The following is a 10,991-nucleotide window of genomic DNA, read 5'->3' on the forward strand; positions in this document are numbered from 1 at the left end:
CTCCTCATTTCCTTTACTAAGGAAACCAGGTGGCCGAGTCACAAAAACCACTTCCTCCAGTGGTCCATTTAGAAAAGCTGACTTGACATCTAATTGGCATAGTTTCCATTTCTTCCAGCTAGCTAAGGCCACCATGAGTCTCACTGTTTCTAGCCTAGCCAGTGGTGCAAAAACCTCTGAGTAGTCAAGCCCTGCCTTTTGCATAAATCCTCTAGCCACAAGCCTTGCCTTATGCTTTGCTATGGAACCATCAGGTCTTAACTTGACCTTGAAGATCCATTTGACATCTATAGGAGTTTTCTGTCTTGGCAAGGGTACCAGCTCCCATGTGTCATTTTTCTCAATTGATTTGATATCTTCTGTCATAGCCTCTCTCCAAACCTTGCTAGTGCTAGCTTCTTCAAAGCTTAATGGCTCTGCATCAGCTAATAGTGCCATGTGTTGAACCAGATCACCTTCTGTGTTGATTGTATCATCAGAATATAGATGAAAGTCTCTGAGTCTGGATGGAACACCTCTTTGTCTTCTTGGTCTTTCATTATTTTCTGGCTGCACTTGGTTTGACTGATTGGTAACTTCTGTCTCCCTTGCCAATTCATCATTCTCCCAATCCAAATGCAGACTAGTCATAGAAGTGACTTTCTCTTGTGCCCATTTCCAAGATTCTGATTCATCAAATTGTACATCCCTGCTGAATACAACTTGATTGGTTGCAGGATTGTACAATTTGTATGAACCAGTAGGATTATATCCTATAAAGATCATTGGTTCACTTTTGTTGTCTAGCTTCTTTCTTCTTTGATCTGGCACATGAGCATAGCAAAGTGAGCCAAATATTCTTAGGTGTTGCACAGATGGCTTCACTCCTGACCAAATCTCTTATGGCACAACATAGACTAGTTTCTTGGTGGGGCATCTATTCAAAACAAATGCTGCTGTAGTGGCTGCTTCTCCCCAAAAATTGTATAGAAGTTTCTTGGTTTTCAACATACTCCTAACCATATTGAGAATTGTCCTGTTTCTTCTTTCTGCCACTCCATTGTGTTGAGGTGTGTATGGAGCTGTCACCTCATGCACAATTCCTTGATCTTTGCAAAACTCAGCAAACTCTCTTGATGTGTATTCACCACCTCCATCTGTTCTGAGTATCTTTATGCTCTTCTCAGATTGCTTTTCAACTAATTTCTTGAAGTCTTTGAATGTTGAGAAGACTTCACTCTTCAATTTGATTAAGTAGATCCAAACCTTTCTGCTCAGTTCATCTACAAAAGAAACAAAATATTTGTTGCTACCTAGTGTAGGGACATCAAATGGCCCACACACATCAAAGTATACAATGTGTAGTAGGTCCTTTGCCCTTGATGCACTATGAGAACTGAAAGCATTTCTTGGTTGCTTGTTGATAAGGCAATGTTCACATACCTTCTTTGGATCTTGTATTGAGGGCAATCCTAGAACCATGTCTCTGGTTCTTAGCATGTTTAGATCTCTGAAGTTTAAGTGTCCAAATCTGAGATGCCAAAGCCATGAATCCTCTGTCAAATGTATAGCTGATAGGCACTGAGATTCAATTGTTGCCAAACTGATCTGAAATGTTCTGTTTGGTGCCATGCTTGCTCTCAACACTAGCTTCTTCTTTTGGTCATAGATTTCCAAAGAACTATTGATCAATTCCATGGAAAATCCATTCTCTAGCAGTTGTCCCATACTAATCAAGTTTCTCTTCATGTTTGGCACATACAATACATCAGATATTATGGCATGCTTGCCATCCTTTCTTTTGATCAACACATCACCAGTGCCTTCTGCTTGGATGACCCTGTTATCAGCAAATCTTACAGTACTTGTTCTACTTTCATCAAAATTTACCAACCAATCTTTATGTCCAGTCATATGACTTGAACAACCTAAATCAATATACCATACATCATTGTGCTTTTTAGCCTGACTTGTCACCATCATAAGCAGAAGAGGTTGCTCATCATGTTCTATCTGATTCTCTTCCTTAACCATGTGTGCTTCAATGTGTTGTCTGCTTCTGTTTTCAGTAGGAGAAGTTTTGCATTCATTTGAGAAATGACCAAGTTTGCCACAATTGAAACACTTTAACTTCCTTCTATCCACTGCTCTTCTTCCACCTTTCCATTGATTAAAACCTCCTCTTTTTGCTGCATTTTCAGTTTTGTCAAAGTCCATCCTGTCTTGACTTTGTTGAGAATTTTTGAAATATCCACCTCTGAAGTTACTTCTCCCTCTTCCTTTGAATCCATTCTTGCTGACATAGTTTCTTCTTCCTGTGTGAGCTTGTAAGGCTTGCTCAACAGGTCTTTCTATGGCTCTTTCCATGAGTCTTTGCTCATGTGCCTCCAAAGAGCCCTGTAGGTCTTCAACCTTCATTTCCTCTAATCTTTTGGATTCTTCTATGGCCACAACTATATGGTCAAAGTTTGGTGTTAATGTCCTCAAAATCTTCTCAACAATGGACTGATCTGAGATCTTTTCTCCACAGGCTTTCATTGAATTTGTATGAGTGACAATTCTATTAAAGAATTGAGCTACTTTCTCACTTGCATCCATCTGCATCAATTCATATTGCCTTCTCAATGTTTGCAGCCTCACCTTCTTCAATTGCTCAGCTCCTTGATTGCAAGCTTCAAGGATTTTCCATGCTTCCTTCGAATTTTCAGCACCTGAGATTTTTTCAAAGTGTGCCTCGTCCACACACTGGTGAAGAAGGAACATTGCCTTACAATCCTTCTTCTTGATTTCCTTATGCATCTTCAGTTGCCCCTTCAGCAAGGAATGAAACTCCTTGCTCAACAATTTCATCCACTTCTTGATACCCCATTAGAGCCTTCATTTGCACTCTCCATCGGTTCCAATTCTTGCCATCCAGCACTGGAAGATTTGCTGGAAAGTTTCCACTGTTATGTCCCATTGCACTCGAGAATGAAGGATCTTGAATCTTGTTGCCTTGCTCTTGATACGAATTTGTTGGTGCATCAATGTATAGAATAAGAAAGAAAAAGAAAGTGCAGAGAGTATTGAGAGAGAATTGAATTAGAAACAGTGAGTGAATTATGAAGATGAAAATGGATGATGAATGAATTGAGATTTTGCAGAGAAAAATTTGGAAAGAATGAAGAAGTTTCTATTATTGGAAAGTTATATTTAAATGTTAGTTAGGGAAGGCTATTTATAGAAAGTCCCCAAACTAACTTAACTAATTTTGAATCACATTTTCTTAACACAGCGAACACAGAATGAAAAAAAAAAGGGATTTGGTGAAATCCCTAAGCTTCACGGGGTGGCAACAAAAGGGGTCGGTGGCGAACCGCGATCATCCTTGGCCGAGGCGGTGGTGCAACCTAGGCGGCGCGAATGGCTTAAGGGACTGTGCAACTCGTGAAGGTGGCTACGAGGCCATGGACTTGGGACAACCCGACCCACTAGATGATGGCCCGCGTCTGGACGAGTTCTGGCAGCTGGAGGCGTCGCCTCCTCGCACAGTGTGACAATGGAGTCGCCGGAGAGCCAGGTGTTAGTGGTTGAGGAGCATCCCGTGAAGAGGTGTTTGGGTACATAGTAATATTTGTGGTTTACGTTGTACCAATTGGGTGTTATTGTGATTTTGTTTCAGAGTTTAAAAGGGTGTTCTTGATTCAATTTACTGATTGGGATAGTGATCTGTTTCTGATTTAGCCATTAAGAAGAATGCTTATGAATGCATAGGATACTAATTTTTTTTGATTTACTAATGTAAAGGATATTTATGAGTCCGAGTAAAGAATGGTGTGAAGTAATGCTTAAAGGGATGCTTATGAATGCCTTTTTCTGCTATGTATTATTACTAACCTGGTATGATGCTTTTTTTGAGTTGTCTTTTGCCAATGTCCTACCTGACTATCCTTTCTGCCTCTCTGAAAGTTTGTAGGCTTTTTGTTGTTTTTTTCAACTATTGTTGCGTTTTTATTTTTAGGTTTGAATGGATTTTATATTTTTCGGCTTTTTGTTTGGATATTTAGGGGGTGTTTGGGGTGTAATTTTCTGGTTAGATATTAACAAGATTGGGTTGTGTAGGATAAGTGGAGATGAAAAAGGTATATACTATATTCAAATGATGAAGCAATGCTGTGAGTTACAACAAATTCTATACCTCTATGTCAATAATTTTGTGTTATGCCTCTAATCCTTTGGGTATTTTCGGGTTTTGTGGCTACTTATGTGGCTTTGGCTTTTGATTTTTCATCCCCTCGTGTGTGGCATGTGTAGCATAGATTCAAAACATCATGACCAAAATGCCCTAAATTTGCATCTTATGAAAAAAATCTTTCCATTAAGTCATTGGAGAGAGTTAAGGTGTGAGAGTTAATTTCTTATTCCAGATTCAAAATTTGATTTATTACCCCCTTAATGTTAATTGCTATATTTTATTAATCCAATTCAATATTCTTTATCACTAGCCAATTTCAAATCCGTGCAGTTTTGGAAGCCAATGCGTTAAGCCTCTAATTATTAGAATAAAATCCAGTTGGAATAAGATTTTGTAAATTAAGGCAATGTTTAGTAATTAAAATGTGACTTTATCACTCCTTAATGCAATACTCCTAATGCCTAGCCAATTGTTATTCAACCAACTTTTCTTGTGTAATTTGGAAGCAAGGGTGGTAAGCTCTCAATAATTACCCATCTACACAAGATTTTCAAATTAAAACCATGTTTGGCAATAATAAAAAAAAAACTGATTTTACAAAATTTGAAATTTGAAAAATAATCATTAATTCGAATTTGCATCTTGAGACATTCAGTATTACTTTGAAAATACTCATTTCATTATGAGTTACGAAATTCATTCAAACCCTTTTGAAAATTCAAGTTGGGATTATCCTTTTTACATGTTGGGTCACTGAGTTCATTACTAAGCCTCCTTTATAAAAATATATTTTTACACAGTTATTACTTTTTTGGGAAAGATAGTTTGAGCCGAAAAAAATTGGTTATTCATAGCAATTATCTTGAAAGTCTACCACAATTGGGGTAAGCCATAATCTTCCACATGTTAGTACATCAAGTTAGAATTGTTGAAGTTTCGGGCATTATGGAATGAAATATGAAGTATCAAACAAGGAAAACGTAGTGGTCAAGTTATCCAGCTGTATCAGGAGATCAATTGATGAATGAACAATTACCTTATACTAGGGCAAATTTTTGTAACTTACAATACTTCTCCTAGCACATATATCACTCAACATTCCTATTAAAATTCTTTGAATATCAATAAATGAAAATTTAATCATTTCCCAACTATACATTATGTGTGCATGTTCACTTAGATAAGTCTCTAGTTATATAAATATGATATTCAAACTGCATAATCAGGTAACTCTTATGATAATGTCTTTCACTAGTGACTCAAGCAAACAAAACCCATTGGAACTAAGTCTCGAGGTGTATATCAACAAAGAACAAATGTATTTTTCCGTAAGGAAGAAATGCAGACCCTAAGGGGATTCCCAGATTAAAAAAATAAGAAAAAAATTCAATAAAGAGAAAGAGAAAACGAAAAGAAAAAAAAAAAGAAAAAGAACATGTTCAATATCGTCTTGATTAGTTGTTGTCTACCAAGGAAGCATTATGATTTCATATCAATCAAACATCATAATGATAATTACGTCGTTCACATATGTGTAATATATTATTCATGCATCATTACAAACATCTTCACATTACTTTTACAACATTTGCATTAGCATTGTCATATGCATGCATGACCAGAGTCTTTGACCCCTAGTCGTCTCTTTTTATATATAACCCAGAATTCCTTGTTATCCGCACGTTCTAGTGACCCTTCTTGCACCCAAACCCCTCCAATGGTCTCGTATTGTGCCTTTGACCATTCCATGGTCCCTTTTATATTTTGACCTAGAAGTCCTCGCTATTTGTGCGTTCCCATAGTCCTCCTATCACCCAAACCCCAAGTGGTCTCGTGTTATGCCTTTGACCCTTCCGTGGTCCCTTTTATTTTTGACCTAGAGCTCCTCGCTATCCATGCTTTCCCGTGGTCCTACTTGCACCCAAACCTCGAATGATCTCATATTGTGCCCTTAACCCTGATGTGCTATCAATTTATTTTTGACCTAGAATTCCTCGCTATCCGTGTGATCCCATGTTCCTACTTGCACCCAAACCCCTAGTGGTCTTGTGTTGTACCTTTGACCATTCCATGGTACCTTTCATTTTATTTTTTACCTAGAGTTTCTCGTTATATGTACGTTACCATGGTACTACTTGCACCCGGACTGTGTAGTGGGCTCATGTTGTGCCCTTAACCCTTCTGTGGTCCCTTTTATTTTTTCACCCAATGTTCCTCGCTATCCATGCTTTCATGTGGCCTTCCTTGCACCCATGCCTCCTAGTGGTCCTGTGTTGCACCCTTAACCCTTTTGCGGTCCCTTTTATATTTTGACCCTGAGTTCCTCGCTATTCATGCATTCCCGTGGTCCTCCTTTCACCCAGACCCCCTAGTGGATATGTGTTGTGCCTTTGACCCTTCTATGATCCATTTTATATTTTTGACCCAGAGTTCCTCACTATCCATGCGTTCCCGTAGTCCTCCTTGCACCCAGACCATCTAGTGGTCTCGTGTTGTGCCTTTGACCCTTCCGTGGTCCCTTTTATATTTTAATCTAGATTTCCTTACTATCCGTGCATTCTCGTGGCCCTCCTTGCAACTAGACCTCTTTGTGGTCTAGTGTTGTGCCTTTGACCCTTCCGTGGTCCATTTATATTTTGATCCAAGTTCCTCGCTATCCGTGTCTTCCCGTGGTCCTCCTTGTACCCATACCCCTAGTGGTCTCATGTTGTGCCTTTGACCCTTTTGTGTTCCCTTTTATATTTTGACCCAAAGTTCCTCGCTATTCATGCGTTCACGTGATCCTCTTTGCACCCAGACCTCCTAATAATCTCGTGTTGTGACTTAGACCCCAGTGGTCTCATCTTTGCACCAGACGCCCACTAGTCTCGTGTTGTGCCTTTAACCCTTCTATGACCCCTTTTGTATTTTGACCCTGCGTTCCTCGTTATCCGTGTGTTCCCATGGTCTTTCCTACATGTTGATCCCCCTAGTGGTCTCGTGTTGTGCCTTTGACCCCCTTAATGGTCTCATCTTTGCATTCGGCTCCCTAGTGGTCTCGTGTTGTACCTTTGACCCTTAGTAGTCTCATATTTGCACCTGGCCCCCTTGTGGTCTCGTGTTGTCCTTTGACTCCCTAGTGGTTCTATCTTTGCACCCATACCCCTAGTGGTCTCGCGTGGTATCTTTGACCCTCAAGTAGTCTCATTTTTACATCTTCGACCACTAGCGGTCTCATATGTCAAAGATGAAGCATCACCTTTGTCACTCACGTTCTCTTTAACCACTAACATCGAGCTTTCACTATTCGCGCATGTTAGATATTTTTTAATCTTTATTTCATTCTCACCATGATAATCTGAGTAGCCTTCGTTACTCTTATTACCTATTGAGAAACAAGTAAAGAGGGGCAACTGTAAACACCTAAAATTATAAAAGAAATAAAAGATGAGTAAAAATTAAAAGAATGAGGCAATTGAGCTTGTTTGTGGTCCACTTAGCAACCCTAATTTACCCTATCTTTATAATCCTAATGTTAGCACCAATGTGTTACACTTAGAATTTAAAAAAAAAGAGGCAATCCTAGTTCTGAGAAGATAAAAAGAGTAGAGTAAAAGCATTCACCATCCAGAAAAAGAAAAAAAGAGGGTGTGACAATACAATATTGATTTTCCCATCCTCTCCATCAACAAATTAACAACAAGAGGTTCTTATTCTATTATTTTTTTTCATTTTGCCCACTTTCTCATTATGGTATTACTGCTTAAATATTTGGTTTCTAAAGTTGCTCAAATCGAATAAGAGAAGGGGACACAACACGTCCCTAGAATAGTGGCGTCGGTTCCCGACACCGACTTCCAGTAGTGCAGGTTTGTGCCTCCTAGGCAATTCATCACCGCCGGTGGTGCAATCGTTCAACCAGCCACATGGGTTGTCCCCTTTGGCAACCCTAATCCCCAAATTAATTTTTTTAACCCCAATCCCAATTCAACTTCAACCTAAATCTCCAAATCAATTTTAACCTAAATCCCCAAATCAATTTCACCATAAATCACCAAATCAATTTTAAGCCCCAACCCTAAATCCTATTTTCTATTATTTATTTATTATTTGTTTTTATAATATTATATTATATTATTTTTATTTTTCTGTTTCTTTCGCTGTTTTCGTTTAGTTTTTCTTTATATTTGTAATGTTGTCTATATTTTTTTTGTTATTTTATATAAAAGTGTATAAAAATGGTGTATATGATGAAAGAATATGATTTAAAACAGGCAACGTAAAGTACGCTATAAGTTGAGTGCTTTGATGCATTACTTTATGTCGTCTAAAACGAGGTGAGGTAAATCCACTATATGCCTTGTGCCTTGTCGTGTTACTTTATCGTGTTAAAATAATTTAAAGATAATTTCTAATAATTTTTAATAACAATGTAAAGTACGCTATTGGTTGAGTGCTTTGACGCGTTACTTTATGTTGTCTAAAATTAGATGAGGTAACTCTACTATGGGCCTTGTGCCTTGTAGTGTTACCTTATCTTGTGAAGTATTTTAAAAATAATTTCTAATAATTATTAAAAGCAATGTAAAGTACGCTATTGATTGAATGCTTTGATGTGTTACTTTATATTGTCTAAAATGAGATGAAGTAACCCCACTATTGGCCTCGTGCCATGTCATATTAGCTTATCTTGTTGTGTATTTTTAAATAATATGTAATAATTTTTAAAGCACTATAAAATACGATGTTGACTGAGTACTTTGACACGTTACCTTATGTTGTCTAAAATGAGGTGAGGTAACCTTATTATAGGTCTTGTGTCTTGTCGTGTTACGTTATCTTGTTAAATAAAGTTTCAAATAATTTTAAAAGTGACGTAAAGTAGTTCTACTATAGGTTGAGTGTCTGGTCACACTACTTTAACTTTGTTAGTGAAAGAATCAAAGTATGATGAATATGTGTTATTGAATCAATTATGTATGCATAGTTGTACAGGAAAGTCTAATCCCAACATCTTTATTCTAGAACTTTATCAAATCATTGGAGAGTTTAATAGTGAAATCAAATCAATAAAATTACTCAACGAATTCTACTTATGATAACAATTGTTAGTTGAACGAATTAATATTAAGCAAGTCCTTGTGGATACGATAACTTTTTATACTTGCTCGCGACAATCCAAATTGGTAATTTAGAAGACGATTTGCCAGTTAGCAGTACCCAAAATCTTTGATTTTAAAAGCTTTGTCACATTAGTTTATTTTAGATTATTGATCTCAACAATATCATTATGAGTAAATATAATATCATCCACATATAACAATGATTGAACCATTTGTGGAATGCTTGAAAAACAACTCTTTTTGGCCTACTAACTTGTTTAAGACCATAAAGAGATTTATGAAGTTTCCATACTTGCTTAGGCTTGTTAGATTGCAAACCTGAAGTTAGCATCATAGACACCTCCTTTGTTAGATTACCATGTAGAAAACTATTATTCATATCCACATGTTTCAGAAACCATTTGTTAATAAAAGCTAGAGCAAGCAATAACCTCACTTTGATAATCTCATAAGTAGGTAGGAGATCTGGACACTCTATTACTTCTTCTAGGACCAACAGATTGTGACATAGTGGAATATACTGAAGGACAATTAGTAGAGGAAATTGAACCATTGGATTGAGATGATATAGGGCTATTTGATATTTGTGACATAGGCTCTCGGTTGGGAGAAAATTTGAAGTAGAATGTATAAAAAATGAGAGAGTAGGAAAAATAAAATCATATAGGATGAGAATATTCATAAGAGGTAGAGACAAATTTATCAGACTGAAAAGGAGGGTATATGGCTTTGAAGGGAAAATTGGATTAATTAAAAATTACATTTCAACCAACCTCATTGTGGCTAAATTGAATATAGTTCTTTTTGTCATCCTTATATCCTAGGAACATTCATTTATTTTACATTGAATCAAACTTTGTTATATTAATAACTAATGAACTAGTATAACAGAAAGATCCAAAAACTCTCAAATATTGCAATTCCAACTTCTTTTGATACAAAACTTCATAAGGGGATTTCTTTCTCAAAAATAGGTGTGGCAAAACAAATTGGTAATATGCACAACATGCCTAATTGCATAAGACTCATATAGTCTAGGCAATTGACTTTGAATAAGTTAAGCTTTTGATACATTCAATAAGTGTTGTTGCTTCCTCTCTACTATTTCATTATGTTAGGGGTGTAAATACAAGATCTTTGATAAAAAATACCTCTATTAGATTAGAATGACAACATAAAAATTTATGCTCCATAATCACTTCTAACCTATTTAACTTTGACATAGAATGAAGTATCAATCATAACTACAAAATCTTGTAAAATTTTAGATGTTTCATCTTTGATTTTCATAAAAAAAAATCATGTACATATAGAATGATTATTCACAAATGTGAAGAAGTACATATGTCAATGAACAAAAGGCATAGAGAATGGAGCCCAAATGCCTACACATATTATATTAAATCATTGTACATAATATGATTGACTTAAAGAAAAGTTTAATTTCTTTTGTTTAGCTAAATGACATATGTCAAATGTGAAGATGCAAGCATACATGAAGGAGAGATTAAAGATGTAAGCATGCATCATATATGTTTTGATGAAGACAAAGGACTAACATAGTTTGATGAAGACAAAAGATTGATAAAGACAAAGGATCGACAACATGGTTAATGTTCAAGGACAAGTTTGTGAGGATGAACAAATCAACAAACAACAAGTATCAACTATAAAGTCAAGACTCAAGTTCACACAAGACAAAACATTCAAAAGCAGATCTAGGGATTAATTATTTT

The sequence above is a fragment of the Lupinus angustifolius genome, unplaced genomic scaffold, assembly GCF_001865875.1.
Source record: "Lupinus angustifolius cultivar Tanjil unplaced genomic scaffold, LupAngTanjil_v1.0 Scaffold_289, whole genome shotgun sequence".
In the NCBI taxonomy this organism is placed as follows: domain Eukaryota; kingdom Viridiplantae; phylum Streptophyta; class Magnoliopsida; order Fabales; family Fabaceae; genus Lupinus; species Lupinus angustifolius.